This window comes from Rutidosis leptorrhynchoides, chromosome 1 (genome assembly GCF_046630445.1).
Source record: "Rutidosis leptorrhynchoides isolate AG116_Rl617_1_P2 chromosome 1, CSIRO_AGI_Rlap_v1, whole genome shotgun sequence".
Taxonomy (NCBI): Eukaryota; Viridiplantae; Streptophyta; class Magnoliopsida; order Asterales; family Asteraceae; genus Rutidosis; species Rutidosis leptorrhynchoides.
This window is the reverse complement of record NC_092333.1, coordinates 650,724,391-650,748,260: the sequence shown is the minus strand read 5'-3', so window position 1 is coordinate 650,748,260 and position 23,870 is coordinate 650,724,391. Positions and strand designations below refer to the sequence as shown.

Sequence of the window (23,870 nt, the reverse complement as noted above, 5' to 3'; positions counted from 1 at the left end):
ATTTTTCCGGTCTACTTTTTTGCTTTTTTCAGGTCTTTCCATTAAGAGGGTGCCGTCAACGCAACTAGGACTCAAGCAGCACAGGGATATACTTAAATCTGAACTGCAACAGCAACTCCTCTGCCGCCGCTGACGGCCGCCGTGTATCGCCGCTGCCGTCAAGTACCGCCGCTAGTGTTCGTTTTCTACCTCAAACTTACTGTGTTTTGTTGTTTCAACTGCCATTTTTATTATTAATTCTACTATACTATAACCAATTATATATTAATTATCTTTATTACGGAGTATTAATTATCCTTGGGTATCTGCTTTCTGTTGACCTGCTCTTTTTTCTTTACGTATATTTTTATCTGTTTCTCATATATTCGATCCTGATTTCTTTTGAATCTGTATCCTTTTATTTATTTTTATTTCTATTTTTTTCCTTCTATTATTATCTTATACTTTTTTGTGCTTTTATTTTCGAGTTACTTTGGTTACTGTTTTTATTTGATTTTTGTGTCGTCTTCTTCGAGGCTAGACCCTTTGGGTTCTTCTTGATACTTTATTTCTGTATTTTCCCGATTCTACTTGTTTTTTAGCTTAATCCTATCCTATCTACGGGACTTTATATTTATTTTTTGTATTATCTATTTTGTATTTATCTATTTTTGTTTTTTAGATAAGATAGACTCTAGACTGTATCATGGTTACTTAAGGTCATGTCCTCCTAGTTCTGGGGCGGGTAGGTTTATAGGGCCTAGAAGCGGCAATAGGATAGCGAAGCCGGTTAGAATTAGAGTGGGTAGTTGGAATGTGGGTACTTTAACCGAAAAACGATATGAACTTGTTGAGACTTTACGTAAACGTAAAGTGGACATTTTGTGTGTCCAGGAGACTAGATGGAAGGGTCGAGGGGCGGTCAAGACCAATGGCTACAAGTTGTGGTTCTCGGGATCGAGAGTAGCTAGAAACGGGGTTGGAATCATTATAGGACCACCCTATAATGAGAATGTTGTGGATGTAGACCGACGGAGCGATAGGATTATGTCGGTTAGGTTAGTTATCCAGGAGGTGACTTACACGGCCATTAGTGCATACGCACCTCATGCGGGCCTTGGAGAAGCTGAAAAGAGACACTTCTGGGAATCGCTAGACGAGGTTGTGAGGATGTGCCCTATCACACCCCCAGTTAGGGCCTGGGCGAAATGTGATTCAATATCATAATACATACCAACATGTTATAAAATGAGAACAAATACTATATGAATAAAACCAAATTTGCAGCGGAAAGATTAATAATGTCGTTACAAGAATTATAAATTGTTCAAATGCAGAAAAGTAAATATGCGATAAGTCTTGATCCTAGCCAAGTAAGTCATCACATAAGCAGTAGATATAGAGGTCCTGATCATTCATTACCTGAGACAAACATGCTAAAAGTGTCAACCAAAAAGGTTGAGTGAAATTCATAGGTTTAACAAATATGATTGACCGTTTGTTCTTAGACCACAAGATTTGTTATAAAAGTAGATCACGCAGATCCAAAAGTAGTACTGATTCGTGATATTTTAGACTAAACGTTTGTTTTGTTGCCCCGATGATAAGTTGACAGTACCTTATCACCATGTTTAAATCATTATTAAGTAATACAAAGACATCGCGGTCAAATGTATCGGGGACGTTACTCCCGATAGGCCTACCCCCAATAATTAAGAATGCCTTATCCTGAAAGCAATTAAAAAATATCACTGTGGAGTCTTAGTAGCATAAGCTAGTCATAGTACAGTTTAGGTTCGTACTTGTGTCTAAGTTGTTTAAAGTATAAAAGCAGCATGTGTCTCACCCCAGTAAGTATAAAAAGTGCTATAGCAATAAGAGTGGGGCTATGAAAGTCACCTTAGTAATTCGGTGAGTGAAAGTTTTCCTTAAAGAGAAAGTATGGATGATCGAAGCACAGAGAAGTCAACCTAAGAATAAGTTGAGAATATTTTAGATGTTTTGCCCGTATTATGATAAGTGTAAGTATTTTCTTTTAAAGTAAGTTTAAAGAAGGTTTATCGTTTTGGAAAGGCTTTTCATACTAGACAAGCTTCCAATCTAACACTTTCAATTTAAAATGGTCTTTTCAGGTCATAGGTTTCTGAGCCACAGGATCCTTTAACTCGGTAATCCAAACTCTCCGCCTAGACTTTCGAGCGTCCATCCACTCGAGAAAGATCAAGATCTATACCCATCTAATATACCGTTCCAATACGTTTTTAGGTGCGTATAGGAATACAACACTTTAAATACTTTATACAATAAGTATTTACTTAAGTTCGATTGTATTATCATTATTAAGATTGTTTGGTTTTTAAATCCTAATAATAAGTAGGATATATTTAAGTAGGTAAACAAGTGTTATACATAGAAATTGTGTTTTATGAATGGGTATGTATTAATATCAAGTTAATATATATATATATATATATATATATATATATATATATATATATATATATATATATATATATATATATATATATATATATATATATATATATATCTTATATGTTAAAATATGTATAGTTTAATTTTAAGTTTTATGTCAATATAAGTACCAATAATTATCTAAAAATGCTAACAAGTGTTTTATTGATTTCATAACAGTAAGTGACATGTATAAAACATTATAAAAATTTTCTATACATAAATATTAAGTTTTATGTATTAAATATTAAATTTTTTTTATAGCTAAAATACAAATAAATAGATAAACAAGTTTAACAACACATTTTATATTTTTCTTAGGTTATACTGACCAAAATAAACTTAGGAAAAATTTATAAATTTTTGTTATGGTGTAAAAGTATTTATTTCTAATTTCTTTTTCGGTTCAAGATAAATCAAAGTATATAAAGTAATAATTATTATATCAACTCAATTAATTCATCTAAAATTTTCGTATGCCTAATATAGTGTATTAAGCTTATAAAAATTATTTGTACATTTATATTAATAGTTTAACTATTTAATTCAACTTTTGTATTGTTTTTAGTTTAAATTCAGAATTAAATAGAAATATATAATTATTAATTCTAAAAATAATTTTTATAACTTTCTTATTAGTTCCTAAGTAATTTCCATTGATTATTGTAGTCATAAACATGTTATATCATTAAATTCTATTTTTCTTTTTAAAACAGATTTTCCGGTACTGTAGCAAAAGTAGAAGAAAATACAAATTAATTATTTAAAATGACAAATAAATCAAAAATAAATTTTTATAATTACTTTTATGACCTAAGGAACAAGCAAAAATTATAAAACATAATATATAAAATTGTTTACTATTTATTTCTTCATTATCTATATATACCGAATATAAAAAAAATCAGTTTTTGATTTTTAATAAATATAAATTCGAATGTATAATTCATAAAAATAATTTTTATAGTCATTAGGATACTTAATACTAATTATCATGTATTTATATTATTTATTATAATTAATTTCGTATTTATTTGGTATTTAACATAAAACTAGCACAAAAATATGATAAAAACTAAATAAAAACTATAAAAATAATATAGAGAACTTACAAAAATAATTTTTGCAGAGGTTTGAGAGAGAATTCTTCAAGTTTTTGGTGTACAAAATTTGTGAACTAGGCTATGGTATTTATAGTTACAATTTTTGGTAAAGAGAAAATAAAAAAATACAAAAGTTTATATAAAAAAATAACTAGTGTCTTGTAAAAAAAATTAAAAGTATTTATGGCCAGTCATGCCACCATTTCAAAATATAAATAAATAAAAGTAAAGTTAAAAGTAGGAATAAAATAAATAAAAGTGAATCTAGATCTAGTTTATATATAAAAAATACTACTTTTTAAATATATATATATATATATATATATATATATATATATATATATATATATATATATATATATATATATATATATATATATATTTTTCATAGTTCTAAAAATGTTAACTAACTAAATTTCTATTTTTATTTAATTATTAAATACAAATTTTGATAAATATAAATATATATTCGGTATTTATAAAATTATAATTACTAAATGTGGTTTTTATTTAATTAAATTATTACTTTATAATTTTATTAGTTTTATATATGTTACTACATTTATATATACTTGTATTTATTAATTGTATAATATATTAACTAAATACAAAATTAATATAAGTATTTTATATGTAATCATGTTATGACATAAATTTTTTTTTTATAAAAATTCTTACGCGTACGTTGTTGAATAAAATTTATTATTCATTTAACGTTCGTTAATTTCGTATGTATATAACGACCTTTTATTAGTACTTAGAGTTTATTCATTATACTTAAATCTTTTGTTCGGGCATTATATAGATGGAAAAATGAGGGTCGTTATATGCCCTCAGGAACATCGATTACTTATTGGTGGAGACCTCAATGGTCATATAGGAACTGATGTCGAGGGATATGCGGGAGCCCATGGGGGCTTTGGGTTCGGAATATGAAACGAGGAAGGGATCTCTATCCTCGAATTTGCTGTTGCACACGATATGGCTGTTGCAAATTCATTTTTCAAGAAGACGGATGCTCAGTTAGCAACTTTCCATAGCGAGGGCCATAGTACCCAGATTGACTATTTGCTACTTCGCAAAGGGGATCTTAAGACTTGTGGAGACTGTAAGGTACTGACTGACTTGACATGCTCCTCCCAGCACAGATTGTTGGTCATGGATTTGGCTCTTCGAAGATGGGTTACCAAGAGTGTGAGGCCCATCCAACCTAAGATCTTGTGGAAGAAGCTGATCGGAGAGAAGGCGGTGACTTTCAAAACATCGGTTGTACAAAGAATTGATGCATCAGTAGAAATGACACCGAATGATGATGCGGATCAGATGTGGATTTGTCTGGCGTCCACCATTAGAGAGGTTGCCAAGGAAGCCTTAGGTGTGGCAGTAGGAACATCGAGGGGACATAAGACTGATAGAGAATCATGGTGGTTTAGTGATGAGGTTCAAAGCAAAGTCGCGCTTAAGCAACTAAGGTTCAGGGAGCTTATCACTTGCCAAGAGGGGACTTCGACGGATAGAACCAGGGTTGAAGAGAGATATAAAGAAGCCAAAAGAGAAGCTAAGAAGGCTGTAGCCCAGGCAAAAGAAAAGGCATATGAAGATCTGTATAGGAAGCTTGACTCCAAAGAGGGAGCAAATGATATATACAGGATAGCCAAAGCTAGGGAGTGAAGGCGCAGGGATATTGATAACATCAAGTTTATCAAAAATGAAGCTGGTCAAACTTTAGTAAAGGAGGACGAAATTAGGAAAAGATGGGAAGAGTATTGCTCATCTCTCTTCGTTGGATGAAGACCCGAGCATCACGAAGATCTGCAAGAAGCTGATATAGAACAATTCCAGATCAACAGGGATTGTGAGGAGATCAATCATGAGGAAGTAAGATTGGCACTACGTAAGATGGGGAGAAATAAAGCTGTTGGACCAGACCAGATCCCTATTGAGGCATGGTGGTGCCTTGGCGATGATGGTATTAGGTGGTTGACTTGCCTTTTCAACAAGATGTTTTGAAGCTCTAAGATGCCTATGGAATGGAGACTGAGCGAGACTATCCCCATCTATAAGAACAAGGAAGATGCGCAAATTTGCGGTAACTATAGAGGCATAAAATTACTTAGTCATACTATGAAGCTTTGGGAGAGAGTGGTTGAGACTAGACTTCGACGCGTAACGAATGTGTCGGAGAACCAATTTGGTTTCATGCCGGAGCGCTCTTCGATAGAGGCAATTCATATTATTAGGAGCCTTATGGAGAAGTATAGAGAAAAACAAAAGAACCTAGAGATGGTTTTCTTAGACTTGGAAAAGGCCTACGATTGCGTTCCACGAAATTTGATTTGGAAGACCCTTAATGGTAGAAGTATCCCGAGTAGATATATATGTGTTATTAGGGACATGTATGAAGGGGCTAAATCCTGTGTTCGAACGCCTGTGGGAAATACTGAAGTTTTCCCAATAGAAGTGGGCCTGCATCAGGGGTCGGCCCTTAGCCCTTTTCTTTTCGCTTTGATCCTTTACGAGCTTTCTCGAGGGATACAAGAGTGCATCCCTTGGTGCTTGATTTTTGCCGATGATATCGTGCTTGTTACAGAATCCATGGAGGAGCTAAATAGAAGATTAGAGCAATAGAGGGTGGCCTTAGAAAGTAATGGCCTACAAATTAGTAGACAAAAGACGGAATATCTTAGATGTGATTTCGATAGGAACGACGATGCTCAAGAGGATGGAGTGAACATCTGCATTGGAGACCAGATCTTGCATCCACAAACCTCGTTCAGATACCTAGGCTCGGTGCTCCACAAATCGGGGAGGATTGACGAAGACGTTTCGCACCGTATTAAGGTAGGGTGGCTGAAGTGGAGGTCAGCGACTGGGGTCTTATGCGACAAATAAAGAGAAAATAAAAAAATACAAAAGTTTTTATAAAAAAATAACTAGTGTCTTGTAAAAAAAATTAAAAGTATTTATGGCCAGTCATGCCACCATTTCAAAATATAAATAAATAAAAGTAAAGTTAAAAGTAGGAATAAAATAAATAAAAGTGGATCTAGATCTAGTTTATATATAAAAAAAATACTACTTTTAAAATATATATATATATATATATATATATATATATATATATATATATATTTCATAGTTCTAAAAATGTTAACTAACTAAATTTCTATTTTTATTTAATTATTAAATACGAATTTTGATAAATATAATTATATATTCAGTATTTATAAAATTATAATTACTAAATGTGGTTTTTATTTAATTAAATTATTACTTTAGAATTTTATTAGTTTTATATATGTTACTACATTTATATATACTTGTATTTATTAATTGTATAATATATTAACTAAATACAAAATTAATATAAGTATTTTATATGTAATCATGTTATGACATAAATTTTTTTTTTATAAAAATTCTTACGCGTACGTTGTTGAATAAAATTTATTATTCGTTTAACGTTCGTTAATTTCGTATGTATATAACGACCTTTTATTAGTACTTAGAGTTTATTCATTATACTTAAATCTTTTTTTCGGGCATTATATAGATGGAAAAATGAGGGTCGTTATAGTACCTCCCCGTTAATAAAAACTTCGTCCCGAAGTTTTAAGTGGAGTTCCCGTCTGCTTCATCAACAGTTGGGAAGAGATGGGGGTATTTTCGTATCATTTGGTCTTTGCATTCCCAGGTATATTCGGGGCCTCTACGCGAATTCCAACGGACTTTAACAATAGGTATGTTGCTCTTACGAGTCTCTTTGACCTCTTCTTTCATAATCTCTATAGGTTCTTCGACAAAGTGCATTTGCTCATCAATGCGGATATCATCCAAAGGAATAACAAGAGTATCTTCGGCGAGACACTTTTTCAGATTTGAGACATGAAACACATCATGTACTTGACTTAGTTCAGCTGGAAGTTCTAATCGATACGCAACGGGACCGATTCTTTGAATAACTTTGAAAGGTCCAACATAACGCGGACTGAGTTTACTTCGTTTATCGAAGCGGATAACACCTTTCCAAGGAGATACTTTTAACATAACGTTATCTCCAACTTGGAATTCTAACGGTTTTCGGTGAGGGTCGGTATAACTCTTTTGTCGACTACGAGCGGTTTCTAAACGCTTCTTGATTTGCATGATCTTTTCGGAAGTTTCATGAATAAGTTCAGGACCAGTTAATTGTCTGTCCTCGAGTTCATCCCAACACAACGGAGATCTACATTTGCGACCGTATAAAGCTTCGAATGGTGCAGCTTTAATACTAGAGTGATAGCTGTTGTTGTAAGAAAACTCGACTAAAGGTAGGTGTTTATCCCACCCTTTACCGAAATCGATAACACATGCTCGTAGCATATCCTCCAAAGTTTGGATAGTTCGTTCACTTTGACCGTCCGTTTGCAGATGATAAGCTGTACTCATGTCGAGTCGAGTTCCAAGAGACGCTTGCAAGGATTTCCAGAAATTGGAAGTAAATCGACTATCGCGATCCGAGATAATAGAAGTAGGGACACCATGACGAGTAACAATCTCTTTAACATAGAGTCGAGCTAACTTTTCCATTCTGTCAGTCTCTTTGATTGGTATGAAATGTGCAGACTTAGTGAGACGATCAACTATGACCCAAATCGTATCATTGCCATTTGCAGTCTTAGGCAATTTTGTGATAAAGTCCATAGCTATACCATCCCACTTCCACTGTGGAATATCGGGTTGAGTTAGAAGACCAGAAGGCTTTTGGTGCTCGGCTTTGACTTTCGAACAAGTAAGACACTTACTCACATAAGTAGTAATGTCGCCTTTCATGTTGGGCCACCAGTAGAACTCTTTCACATCCTGATACATTTTACTAGAACCGGGATGAATAGAATACCTAGTCTTATGTGCTTCATCCAAGACTAGTTCACGGAGATTACCATAACGAGGAACCCAAATTCGATTACCAAAGTATCTTGTACCATTGGACTTAACTTGCAGTTGGTTTTCGAAATTTATAGGTCCTTCTCCTTCGATAAGTGTAGGTTTGATAGCTTCAACTTGAACTTCGCAGATTCGAGAGATGAGATTCGATTTGATCTTAAGATTCAAGGCACGAACACGCCTAACTTCGTCCTTTCGACTTAGAGCATCGGCAACTACATTTGCCTTTCCCGGATGGTACTTTAGTTCACAATCATAATCATTTAACAATTCGAGCCATCGTCTCTGTCTCATGTTTAGCTGTTTCTGATTAAAGACATGCTGAAGACTCTTATGGTCGGTGAATATCGTAAACTTAGTACCGTATAGATAATGTCGCCACATCTTCAGAGCGAATACCACAGCACCTAACTCTAAATCGTGTGTGGTGTAATTAACTTCATGTTTCTTTAATTGTCGGGAGGCATAAGCGATAACCTTCTTGCGTTGCATTAGAACACAACCAAACCCTTGTTTCGAGGCATCACAGTAGACAACAAAATCGTCGGAACCTTCAGGTAAAGATAAGATCAGAGCAGTGGTCAACTTCTCTTTCAGAATCTTAAATGCAGACTCTTGTTCTTCGGACCACTCGAATTTCTTCCCTTTGTGAGTTAACTTGGTGAGAGGCTTTGCAAGAAGAGAAAAATCTTTAATAAATCTTCGGTAGTAACCGGCAAGTCCCAAAAATTGGCGAATATGCTTCGTAGTCTTTGGCACTTCCCAATTCTGAACAGCGGTGATTTTAGCAGGATCGACATGTATTCCATTACTATCTACAACATGTCCAAGGAATTGTATGGTTCTAAGCCAAAACTCACACTTAGAAAATTTTGCGTAGAGTTTTTCTTTTCTTAAGAGTTCAAGAATCAATCGTAAATGTTGCTCATGTTCTTTCTCGCTTTTAGAATAGATCAAGATGTCGTCGATGAAAACAATAACGAATTTATCAAGGTAAGGCTTGCAAACACGGTTCATAAGATCCATAAATACGGCTGGAGCATTGGTTAAACCGAAAGGCATAACACAAAATTCGTAATGTCCGTTTCGGGTGCGGAATGCAGTCTTAGGAATGTCGGACTCCTTGACTCTGAGCTGGTGATAACCGGATCTTAAATCAATCTTAGAATAAACGCTTGACCCTTGAAGTTGGTCGAATAGATCATCAATGCGAGGTAACGGGTAACGGTTCTTTATGGTAAGCTTGTTGAGTTCTCGGTAATCAATACACATTCTCAACGTACCATCCTTCTTTTTGACAAATAAGATAGGAGCTCCCCACGGGGACGAACTTGGACGAATAAAACCTAGATCCAAAAGTTCTTGGAGTTGGTTAGAAAGTTCCTTCATTTCGAAAGGTGCTAAACGATACGGTGCTTTAGCAATGGGTGCAGCACCTGGAGATAAATCGATTTGAAATTCAACTTGACGAGGCGGTGGAAGACCAGGGAGATTTTCGGGAAACACATCGGGAAAATCTTTAACAACCGGGACGTTTTCAATACGCGTTTCTTCGGATTCGATCATTTTAACGTGAGCTAGTATGGCGGAGTAACCTTTCACAAGGTACTTACGGGCTTTAAGACATGAGATGATATTAAGATTGGAACAACTTCGTTCGCCTTGGATAATAAGAGTTTCTCCACTTCCTAACGGAATTTGAACGGTCTTATCGAAACACATGATGGCTGCTCTCAATGGACCTAACCAATCCATTCCAACCACTACATCAAAACTACCTAGCTCGACCGGCAAAAGGTCTATCTTGAATTCCTTATCGGCTAGAATTAGGTTGCAGTTTTTATATATTTTATCAACTTTCAGTAACTTCCCGTTAGCCACTTCTACTAATCGTCTGGTTTGTAGGGTTTGGGGCTTTTCAGTTAAAAGGGTGCAAAACTCATTTGACACATAACTCTTATCGGCTCCCATATCAAATAAAATAGTGGCATAACAATTATTGACGAGGTACGTACCGGTAATGACCTCATCCTCATCACTGGCTTCTGCAGCAGTAATCACAAAAGCACAACCTTTGGCAGTAGCATTTGCTCCAGTAGCTGGAGTATCTTTCTTCTTTGGACAATTCGGGCTAATATGCCCCTTTTCACCACAAGTATAGCATGTAGGAGGAGCTCTAGCCGGAACAATGGCTCTATTCTGAGGTAGGGTTCTACAAGTCTTTACAGCATGGCCTATCTTCTTACATATTGTACACACAGCAGTGCACTTTCCCGGATGATGCCTTTCACATTTAGAACAAAACGGACTAGTACCCTGATAACCAGGTCTCGTACCATTCGCCGGTTTCTTATTAACATTTTGAGCTGAACCCTGAGATGGTTCAAATTTCCTCTTATTGTCACCGTTTTTAACTTCGACTTGTTTATTAACCGAAACTCTCCTACGTTTAGCCATCATTAAACTCTGTGCCATGTGGATCACAGCATCCACAGTAACCTTCTCGGCAGAAATCACATTCCCTTGAACATCCTCGGGTAGACCCTCGATATACCGCTCTATCCTGCGGGCTTTAGTTGGGAACATTTCGGGACATAAGGTAGAAAGCTCCAAAAAACGATTGGTATAGCTTTCGATATCGGTTCCTTTAACTCTGAGTTCCCAGTACTCAGCCTCGAGCTTTTGGACTTGACTTCTTGGGCAAAACTTAGTGATCATCATGCCTTTGAGTTCATCCCATGGGGTAGTATTAGCATTATCTATTCCCACAGATTTGGCATGAGCAGTCCACCATGTCATAGCATTGCCAGTGAGTGAACTTGTGGAAAACTTCACTCGATCATTATCTCCGCAGTTACAGATACGGAAGATTGATTCTAGCTTTTCAAACCATCGGACCAGTTCTACGGCTTCTTCTTTTCCACTAAAAGTGGGTGGGTTACAGTTCTTAAAATCTTTATAGGAGCAAGTTTTAGAAGGAACATTATGATTGTTGTTGTTATTGTTATTGCCTTGGGCGGCCGCTAGCAGCAATTGAAATTGCTCAGTAGAAAGAGTGACATTTGGTATAAGATTGTTGTTGTTGTTGTTGTTGTTGTTACCACGAGTTGGGTGAGCCATTGATCTTCAATACATAAATACATTATTAGTTGAAGAATCAAGATGTTATAAGTTTACAATCATGATTTATAACGTTTGCACAACACACATAGGTGAATAAGACAATATGCTTAAATAAACACTTAACATTATTGGAAATGAGGCATTATATAAGCCTTTATTACACGAGTTTGGAATGGAAAAAGTTTAGGCATAAGCCTTTACATAGATGGGTAAATGGAAAATAGGAAAACAAAAGGTAGGTTTTAGTTCTTCTTTTTCTCGTTCTCAGCTTCCTTCATAAATTTCTCTATCTTTTCATTTTTCTCCTTTTGTTTCTCGTGGAGGTATTCAAAATTATCGTAGAGGTTAGTGATGCGGCTGTTGACAAAGTTGTTGTTGAAATCCTTGATAGCCAGTTGATGATTGATTCGGTTTTTCTCTATTTTCATCTTAGACTCAACTAGTTCTTGGAGGTAGGCAAGAGATTGCTTTCCCCAACGGGTATTCCGTTCTTCCTCAGTCTTCACTTTCATTACTGTCTCCATTACTTTGTCCATGTTATTTTTCACAAGTTTTTCTAGTTTTTCAGTTTGAGAGTCGAAGGACTCTTTGATGATTTCTTTCAAGATTGTGTTTTCTTTTTCTAGGTTGTTTAGACGCATTTCTATCCGATCAACTTGGCGCCTACTATACTCTTTATTCTTATCACAACTTCGCTGAAGGTTGAGGATATCAGACTTCACCCTTACGTGTTCCATGTTATTACAAAATAATGGATCGGCTTCTCTAGTGGCGGCGGGTTCGGGTTGTTTTCTCTTTCAAGATGAGTTTTCAGATGATTCTTTAATAGGCTCTTCTTCAGGCTCATAACCTGAGAAGTCACTATCGTAGTTAGGGAGGTCTTGAAGAGCATTCCGTTTGGGAGTATTCATCGGTTGATGAGAGTCAACAGTATTGGCATGATGTTTTCCTTTGCTTTCATTTCTCGGGGTTGGATAATATTCGGGAGACCCACGCGAGTTGTAACGAGTGTTCGGGCTATAGTTCATTGGCGGTGAAGGAGGACTATAAAGTGGGCTTCGAACTGATTTTTCGGTAGAAGATCCTTCAGTATCTTTCTCAGCTGGTTTGAAAAGATTCATTTTGTTTATTTGATGATAGCTTGACATCCTAACATTAAGATAGAGATTTTAATTAGATTTTTAAGCTAGGATTGTAAAGAATGAGAGGTAGGGTTGAACTCTTTGCTTTAACATTCTAAGGTAATCCTAAGTGATTTAAAGTCTAAGGCAGGAAAGGTTATAGTTTCCTAGATCGCTAAGGTACCCTAGCTAACAAGTAAGACACACATAAAATGCAATCCTGGTTCTCTATAACAGTCTGGTTATGCTCTGATACCAATCTATCACACCCCCAGTTAGGGCCTGGGCGAAATGTGATTTAATATCATAATACATACCAACATATTATAAAATGAGAACAAATACTATATGAATAAAACCAAATTTGCAGTGGAAGGATTAATAATGTCGTTACAAGAATTATAAATTGTTCAAATGCAGAAAAGTAAATATGCGATAAGTCTTGATCCTAGCCAAGTAAGTCATCACATAAGCAGTAGATATAGAGGTCCTGATCATTCAGTACCTGAGACAAACATGCTAAAAGTGTCAACCAAAAAGGTTGAGTGAAATTCATAGGTTTAACAAATATGATTGACCGTTTGTTCTTAGACCACAAGATTTGTTATAAAAGTAGATCACGCAGATCCAAAAGTAGTACTGATTCGTGATATTTTAGACTAAACGTTTGTTTTGTTGCCCCGATGATAAGTTGACAGTACCTTATCACCATGTTTAAATCATTATTAAGTAATACAAAGACATCGCGGTCAAATGTATCGGGGACGTTACTCCCGATAGGCCTACCCCCAATAATTAAGAATGACTTATCCTGAAAGCAATTAAAAAATATCACTGTGGGGTCTTAGTAGCCTAAGCTAGTCATAGTACAGTTTAGGTTCGTACTTGTGTCTAAGTTGTTTAAAGTATAAAAGCAGCATGTGTCTCACCCCAGTAAGTATAAAAAGTGCTATAGCAATAAGAGTGGGGCTATGAAAGTCACCTTAGTAATTCGGTGAGTGAAAGTATTCCTTAAAGAGAAAGTATGGATGATCGAAGCACAGAGAAGTCAACCTAAGAATAAGTTGAGAATAGTTTAGATGTTTTGCCCGTATTATGATAAGTGTAAGTATTTTCTTTTATAGTAAGTTTAAAGAAGGTTTATTGTTTTGGAAAGGCTTTTCATACTAGACAAGCTTCCAATCTAACACTTTCAATTTAAAATGGCCTTTTCAGGTCATAGGTTTCTGAGCCACAGGATCCTTTAACTCGGTAATCCAAACTCTCCGCCTAGACTTTCGAGCGTCCATCCACTCGAGAAAGATCAAGATCTATACCCATCTAATATACCGTTCCAATACGTTTTTAGGTGCGTATAGGAATACAACACTTTAAATACTTTATACAATAAGTATTTACTTAAGTTCGATTGTATTATCGTTATTAAGATTGTTTGGTTTTTAAATCCTAATAATAAGTAGGATATATTTAAGTAGGTAAACAAGTGTTATACATAGAAATTGTGTTTTATGAATGGGTATATATTAATATCAAGTTAATATGTATGTATATATATATATATATATATATATATATATATATATATATATATATATATATATATATATATATATATATATATATATATTTATCTTATATGTTAAAATATGTATAGTTTAATTTTAAGTTTTATGTCAATATAAGTACCAATAATTATCTAAAAATGCTAACAAGTGTTTTATTGATTTCATAACAGTAAGTGACATGTATAAAACATTATAAAAATTTTCTATACATAAATATTAAGTTTTATGTATTAAATATTAAATTTTTTTATAGCTAAAATACAAATAAATAGATAAACAAGTTTAACAACACATTTTATATTTTTCTTAGGTTCTACTGACCAAAATAAACTTATGAAAAATTTATAAATTTTTGTTATGGTGTAAAAGTATTTATTTCTAATTTCTTTTTCGGTTCAAGATAAATCAAAGTTTATAAAGTAATAATTATTATATCAACTCAATTAATTCATCTAAAATTTTCGTATGCCTAATATAGTGTATTAAGCTTAGAAAAATTATTTGTACATTTATATTAATAGTTTAACTATTTAATTCAACTTTTGTATTGTTTTTAGTTTAAATTCAGAATTAAATAGAAATATATAATTATTAATTCTAAAAATAATTTTTATAACTTTCTTATTAGTTCCTAAGTAATTTCCATTGATTATTGTAGTCATAAACATGTTATATCATTAAATTCTATTTTTCTTTTTAAAACAGATTTTCTGGTACTGTAGCAAAAGTAGAAGAAAATACAAATTAATTATTTAAAATGACAAATAAATCAAACATAAATTTTTATAATTACTTTTATGACCTAAGGAACAAGCGAAAATTATAAAACATAATATATAAAATTGTTTACTATTTATTTATTCATTATCTATATATACCGAATATAAAAAAAAATTAGTTTTTGATTTTTAATAAATATAAATTCGAATGTATAATTCATAAAAATAATTTTTATAGTCATTAGGATACTTAATACTAATTATCATGTATTTACATTATTTATTATAATTAATTTCGTATTTATTTGGTATATAACATAAAACTAGCACAAAAATATGATAAAAACTAAATAAAAACTATAAAAATAATATAGAGAACTTACAAAAATAATTTTTGCAGAGGTTTGAGAGAGAATTCTTCAAGTTTTTGGTGTACAAAATTTGTGAACTAGGCTATGGTATTTATAGTTACAATTTTTGGTAAAGAGAAAATAAAAAAATACAAAAGTTTATGTAAAAAAATAACTAGTGTCTTGTAAAAAAAATTAAAAGTATTTATGGCCAGTCATGCCACCATTTCAAAATATAAATAAATAAAAGTAAAGTTAAAAGTAGGAATAAAATAAATAAAAGTGGATCTAGATCTAGTTTATATATAAAAAAATACTACTTTTTAAAAAAAAAATTATATATATATATATATATATATATATATATATATATATATATATATATATATATATATATATATATATATATATATATTTCATAGTTCTAAAAATGTTAACTAACTAAATTTCTATTTTTATTTAATTATTAAATACGAATTTTGATAAATATAAATATATATTCGGTATTTATAAAATTATAATTACTAAATGTGGTTTTTATTTAATTAAATTATTACTTTATAATTTTATTAGTTTTATATATGTTACTACATTTATATATACTTGTATTTATTAATTGTATAATATATTAACTAAATACAAAATTAATATAAGTATTTTATATGTAATCATGTTATGACATAATTTTTTTTTTTTTAAAAATTCTTACGCGTACGTTGTTGAATAAAATTTATTATTCGTTTAACGTTCGTTAATTTCGTATGTATATAACGACCTTCTATTAGTACTTAGAGTTTATTCATTATACTTAAATCTTTTGTTCGGGCATTATATAGATGGAAAAATGAGGGTCGTTATATGCCCTCAGGAACATCGATTACTTATTGGTGGAGACCTCAATGGTCATATAGGAACTGATGTCGAGGGATATGCGGGAGCCCATGGGGGCTTTGGGTTCGGAATAAGAAACGAGGAAGGGATCTCTATCCTCGAATTTGCTGTTGCACACGATTTGGCTGTTGCAAATTCATTTTTCAAGAAGACGGATGCTCAGTTAGCAACTTTCCATAGCGGGGGCCATAGTACCCAGATTGACTATTTGCTACTTCGCAAAGGGGATCTTAAGACTTGTGGAGACTGTAAGGTACTGACTGACTTGACATGCTCCTCCCAGCACAGATTGTTGGTCATGGATTTGGCTCTTCGGAGACGGGTTACCAAGAGTGTGAGGCCCATCTAACCTAAGATCTTATGGAAGAAGCTGATCGGAGAGAAGGCGGTGACTTTCAAAACATCGGTTGTTGAAAGAATTGATGCATCAGTAGAAATGACACCGAATGATGATGCGGATCAGATGTGGATTTGTCTGGCGTCCACCATTAGAGAGGTTGCCAAGGAAGCCTTAGGTGTGGCAGTAGGAACATCGAAGGGACATAAGACTGATAGAGAATCATGGTGGTTTAGTGATGAGGTTCAAAGCAAAGTCGCGCTTAAGCAACTAAGGTTCAGGGAGCTTATCACTTGCCAAGAGGGGACTTCGACGGATAGAACCAGGGTTGAAGAGAGATATAAAGAAGCCAAAAGAGAAGCTAAGAAGGCTGTAGTCCAGGCAAAAGAAAAGGCATATGAAGATCTGTATAGGAAGCTTGACTCCAAAGAGGGAGCAAATGATATATACAGGATAGCCAAAGCTAGGGAGCGAAGGCGCAGGGATATTGATAACATCAAGTTTATCAAAAATGAAGCTGGTCAAACTTTAGTAAAGGAGGACGAAATTAGGAAAAGATGGGAAGAGTATTGCTCATCTCTCTTCGTTGGAGGAAGACCCGAGCATCACGAAGATCTGCAAGAAGCTGATATAGAACAATTCCAGATCAACAGGGATTGTGAGGAGATCAATCATGAGGAAGTAAGATTGGCACTACGTAAGATGGGGAGAAATAAAGCTGTTGGACCAGACCAGATCCCTATTGAGGCATGGTGGTGCCTTGGCGATGATGGTATTAGGTGGTTGACTTGCCTTTTCAACAAGATGTTTCGAAGCTCTAAAATGCCTATGGAATGGAGACTGAGCGAGACTATCCCCATCTATAAGAACAAGGGGGATGCGCAAATTTGCGGTAACTATAGAGGCATAAAATTACTTAGTCATACTATGAAGCTTTGGGAGAGAGTGATTGAGACTAGACTTCGACGCGTAACGAATGTGTCAGAGAACCAATTTGGTTTCATGCCGGAGCGCTCTTCGATAGAGGCAATTCATATTATTAGGAGCCTTATGGAGAAGTATAGAGAAAAACAAAAGAACCTAGAGATGGTTTTCTTAGACTTGGAAAAGGCCTACGATTGCGTTCCACGAAATTTGATTTGGAAGACCCTTAATGGTAGAAGTATCCCGAGTAGATATATATGTGTTATTAGGGACATGTATGAAGGGGCTAAATCCTGTGTTTGAACGCCTGTGGGAAATACTGAAGTTTTCCCAATAGAAGTGGGCCTGCATCAGGGGTTGGCCCTTAGCCCTTTTCTTTTCGCTTTGATCCTTGACGAGCTTTCTCGAGGGATACAAGAGTGCATCCCTTGGTGATTGATTTTTGCCGATGATATCGTGCTTGTTTCAGAATCCAAGGAGGAGCTAAATAGAAGATTAGAGCAATAGAGGGTGGCCTTAGAAAGTAATGGCCTACAAATTAGTAGACAAAAGACGGAATATCTTAGATGTGATTTCGATAGGAACGACGATGCTCAAGAGGATGGAGTGAACATCTGCATTGGAGACCAGATCTTGCATCCACAAACCTCGTTCAGATACCTAGGCTCGGTGCTCCACAAATCGGGGAGGATTGACGAAGACGTTTCGCACCGTATTAAGGTAGGGTGGCTGAAGTGGAGGTCAGCGACTGGGGTCTTATGCGACAAGAAGATCCCCCTTAAGCTGAAAGGGAAATTCTTCAAGGTGGCAATTAGACCGGCCATGTTATATGGTTCAGAGTGTTGGCCTATGACGAAGGCGCAAGAGAGAAGGATGGAGGTCGCAGAGATGAGAATGCTTAGGTGGACTTGCAGTAAAACCATATTGGATATGATTCCAAATAGTGTTTTCAGGGAGAACCTAGAAGTTAGAAGCATCTCTGATAAGCTAAGAGAAGGACGGCTTCGCTGGTTTGGGCATGTGAGGAGGCGACCTCTTACTGCCCCTGTCAGGAGAGTCGAGGCACTTACAGTTGATGGTGTAAGGAGAAGGGGTAGACCCACTCGTATGTGGGAGGATAGAATAAAGATGGACTTGAAGGAGCTTTTATTGTCCGAGGACATGACTTCTGATAGGATTACGTGGAGGACTAGAATTAGAATAGACGAGTAGGTTTTTGGTGTTTGTGTTTGTTTTTGGTTATGTTTGTTTTTTTTGTTTGCTTGCGTTGGTTCGGCTGTTGGCATGAGTGTTTTTTTTTTTTTTTTTTTGGTTTGGTAAGTTTGTGTAGGTTTTTAGGTTTGTGTTTGACTTGAGTTGTTTTTCGTTGGTTTGTCAATGAGTTTTTTTCCCTTTTTTTTTTTTTTTTTAATGTTGTATGTGTATGTTGTTTGTTCTTTCTATGACTTGCTTTGTTCCGTTGGTTTGTTTGTTTTGGATTTAGGTATCTGTGTTTTGTTTGTATGTATGCATGTTTGTTTAGGTATGTTTTGTTTTTATGTATGTATGTATGTATGTGTGTGTTGGTTTGTTAGTTTGTATGTATGTATGTTCGTAGGTATGTCCCTTGTTGGTTTGTTTTGTATGTTTAGGTACGATTTTATGTATGTATTTTTGTATGTATGTTTATTCGTAGGTATGTCCCTGGTTGGTTTGTTTTTATGTATGTATGCTTTTTGCATGTATGTCATGTATGTATATCATGTTTGTATATCATGTTTGTTTGGTTGCTTGTTTGTTTGTGGTTCTTTCATGTTCTTTGACTTTTTAGCTATCCTTTGCCTTGCGCTCCGCACTACACTCTAAGGTACGTTTTTATTTCCATTTTATTTATCTTTTTATTTATTATTTTTATCATTTTTTTTTATGCATCCGGCTCTATTAAGTGAGTTATCAGCAAGCGCCAATATATTGGCGACTTGACTTCTCTCTAGAGCCTAGATTGAATACCAGGCATTATTTAAAACCCATGAAAATTTGATCCTACCATTTTCAGGGCGTTTTTTTTTTTTTTTTTTTTTTTTTTTTTATTGGCCGGAGGTCCTCTTCAAAGCAATCTCTCTATTCGTCGAACATTGAGAGGGATGACTTTCTCTACTCTTGGAGTGTTTTCACTCGGGGTGGAGAAATGACTTCTCTTTATTCTAGAGTAGAGGAAGGATTGTCTACGTTCCACCTCCCTCATACCCCACAAAATGGGATTGGGTGTGTTGTTGTTGTTGTTGTAGTTAAATTAGATAACTAAGTAGATAGCTAGATAGATAGCATAAACAAAGGAAGAGAGCGGAAAGTAATGCCTCTGCCACCAAGATTTTGAATTGGGAATAAAACTGACAAAAAGTTACAGATTATAAACCCTAGACGATGACAGTAATTGTAATGCATATGAGATCAAATAGAATGTCCGCTTCTTATGTCTATTTATACAGCGAGAATTACAAAACACTCCTTGTTAACATTCTGGAAATTGGATATGAGGTAACATTCATCTTTTGAATAATAACATTTTGAAAATCAATGATAATATATAATCATAATCAAAATTAATGAAAACATGAAAACAAATAAGTGATATTTAACAAAAGTTGATCAAAATAGATGTTTTTGAATGTTAACATCCCAATATTATTATTATTATTTTTTTTTTTTTTTAGTTATAACACAAATTGATGACTATTATATCCAAAATCGATGCTTACAGTGAAACCTCTATAAATTAATAATGTTGGGACCGAGATATTTTATTAATTTAGCGAAATATTATTATATCGATAAATTAATAAATTATCAATTTGAAAAATTGCCTTATATTTGAGATCGGTATTCGAAATTATCATGTCCGTTCACTTTACCTATTTGAATAAAACATAAATAATGACCTTTAAAATTCCCATATATGTACATTCACACATTAATGAACTTGTCAAGTTCAATGTATATTGGGATTTCAAAAAAAATTTAGTAATTACTCCGTATTAATTTACAGTTTCGTTGGGACCAATATATTTACATTGGGATTTTAAAAAAAATTATTATCTTATTATTTTATCGATTGGGGGTCCAAATTTGTACTGGTCCCAAGTTGGGACCGGACAAATTATTAATTTTATCAAGGTTATTAATTTATCGAGTATTAAATTACAGAGGTTTTACTGTATATATATATAGGAGTAGAAAAATCAATCTGCAATGCAATAAAGATTTATTTGAAACCCCAAACCCTAGAAAAATTTGAAGTTAAAATGAACACAAAGTTTATAAGAATAAGATGAAAACTAACGTGTTCTTCCTTCGACGGAGATGGACTATTTGGCTCTTTCCAGGAGTCAACCTTTTTAAGTCTACGGAGCTCTGCAATTAAACACGTCAAGCCGTCACAAGTCTTTTCGCGTAGTGGCAAAAAACACAATATACATTAATCACGATAATAATTTAATAATACTAATAGACATTTAGATAGATAGATAGATAGATGTATATATATTGTACCGGAGGCGCCGGCGAGACCACGGCGTTGGATAAGAGAAGCCGATCTAGAAAATATTGATAGACTGAGTACGTTTAGAGCTTGACGAGCTGCCAATATTGACGCCATCTTTCTTTTGCAGGCTTTGACTTAATTTTTTGTTGTGTTTTAAGATCGGCGAGCGGAGTTGAAGAATTGGGAGAGGGAAGCGTATCATGTTCTCCTCCTAGTGGTGCAAAACAAGATGCTAACGGATACGTCGCAAGACTTTCTAAAACAGACCCCCTTATTTGGAACTTAATTGAGTTGATATTGTTAATTGTTAATTCTTATTATTACCTACTAGTTTAATACTAGCAACTTTGCGGGTTCGAAAAAGAAAATTAGTAATTGGATATGTCATTATGGTAACATGAATATACAAAAGACATTGCACGAGGAACATTTAATCAACATTCTAACACATAACATTCACAATGGTATTGATATATATGTTCGTTTCTTGATAAGCATCATGTGCCAACTCATGAGCTCGTTGATCACAATCTGCTTGTTTCGCGATATCAATGATTAATTAAAAAACTTACACGTAAGACACACCATCAATACCGTTGTGGTTAAAAGGATGACACAAAATATGTAAAATATCCCCCGACATCTTGAACATCCTAATTTTATAAACAATTAATAGATTAAACATAAAATGACTAACATCAAAATCAACTGACATGTAAAAAGAAAATAAAAATATATATCAAATGACTTGAGTTGAGTCACTAGTAAGTCCGGACCGGTGATGGTTACTAAAAATAATGGATAAATTATTACGCAATATTGAACGAACAATTATAAATGCATTGGAAGTTTATATAAAACAAAACTTTAAATTAGCTAATAACTCGATACAAATTTAATAAAAATTCAGTGTTTCGGATGAGAAATCCACAAATAACTTAATGTAGTAATCCGATGAGGTCTGAAGCATGTTTTGCATCCTGCTCACCCACACCTTCCAATTTGATCACACATCTTTTTAGTTGAACAAAAGATGATGATCTTCGTTCTTGGTTCTTGAGATCGAAGGATCTGCTCCAACCGTATTTGTTTCTCCACTGGAGCTAAAAGCTCAATATACTACAACCATACAAACACTCGATTACATAATCTAGCAGCAACGTGAAGTAAAAGGATACATACAGATGGCCAATTTAAATAATTAGATACTGTTATTTTCAATTAGTGATGGCAATTTCAACCCGTTTGGCCACGTGGCAGTGTACATAAGAGTCTGACGACGTGCAGAAATCGTATCAACTATTTTCCTTATGTGAGGTTCAAACCCCATGTCTAACATTGTGCCAGCCTCATCCAATACCAAGTAAGTAACCTGACTAAGGCTTATTCTTCTCATCTCCAACATATTATTGAACCGATCAGGAGTGGCAATTACAATATCAGTGCCACGGTCTAGATCTCTTAGTTGAGGGCCCTTTGGTACTCCTCCATACAAGCACTTCGAAACAAAATAAAAAAAATTAAAAAAAAAAAAGTAGATAGTCAGCAAAAGCAACACCATATATAAAGCATTTAACGGTGGTGACTCTGTCAACCCAAAATACTTATGAATAATTCAATTGAAAATAAGTGACCTATGGCAAAAAAATCAGCTTAAAAATAATGGGTAAAAAGACACCAAGGAAATAACTTTAATCTATAAGATGAAAACCCTTAGAATGTCTTAAATCAATAACCCGATTATTATACACAATAATTGATCGTGAATATGATTAGATAGACATACGTTGCTCTGGGTTTTTTGAACATAAACCGGTTTAAACCCATTAACCAACCTAACGGTGAACCATCTTGCCACCACTAGAAATTTACCCAACAAGAAACTCTACAGAGAGACAGTATAGTAGATCAGATATATACAAAAAAAAAAAGGAAAAGAATTGAGAGGCTAACATAAGTTCATATGTGAATGGGCGACTCTGCAATAATGTATTTTTAGCATATATTTTGTCTAATCAGATAGTTGAAGCAGAATTGAGAGGCTAGCATAATTTCATATGTACATGTCTAATCAAGTAGTTATCAGAAAATATTCAACCAAAAAGCAAACGATATGAATACTTATCTACAATAGTTAAAAGTAATTAAACTAATCACAATCTCAGTAACAACACCCGAACTTATTGCCGTATTACCCCTTTGTTAACTACATTTTTTCAATGTGTTACCACATAAACTTACATAATTCCTGTAAATGAATCGACCACAATTTTTAACCACCTAAAATTACCCCCCAGCCCCAAATCGAAAACCCAAAAAAACCCCAGGGTAGCCATCAACAAATGTTGACAAACAAACAAATATGTTAAACTAAAAGAGAATTAAAATACTTAATATACAATAACATGCATCTATATAGAAGTCATGAATCAGCATATGGAGTACAAATATCATCCAGTAATCTATAATGTTCTAAAAAGAATAATGCAAAGAGTATTGCTACCGTTAAACGCAAATGATAATGTCCTGTTTCTAGGTTATGTAGCTTCAGTTCGACAAGTTTGTGGGTTTCTTTAATATCGATGCATCTTCTTAGTTTATGGTCTTCATGTTGGAAGCTTCGACGAGCCCAACACACCACTATAGAGGATCTAGACTATACTAGACTCACTACACCAACACTTTGACGTTGGTTAGCCTTTAATTTTATAAATCCTTAGTGCACAATGTACTTAGGCGACAGTGTCGACCATATATCTTTAGGCGGTATAACCGACCATGTATTACTTAGGCGGCAGAGCCGACCATATAATAAGAACAACAAAAGTGCACTAAGAACT

At 34.2% G+C, this 23,870-nt stretch overlaps 1 protein-coding gene across 1 annotated transcript in view; it reads right to left on the bottom strand.

Annotated features, from left to right (window-relative positions):
* Window positions 1-20,879, bottom strand: part of LOC139885790 (26S proteasome non-ATPase regulatory subunit 4 homolog) — a 178,064-nt gene extending 157,185 nt beyond the window's left edge. Inside the window, exon 1 of the mRNA XM_071869545.1 lies at window positions 20,830-20,879. The gene's annotated coding sequence lies outside the window, so the exon portion shown is untranslated. The remainder of the gene's footprint in view (window positions 1-20,829) is intronic.
* Window positions 20,880-23,870: the final 2,991 nt, after the last annotated feature.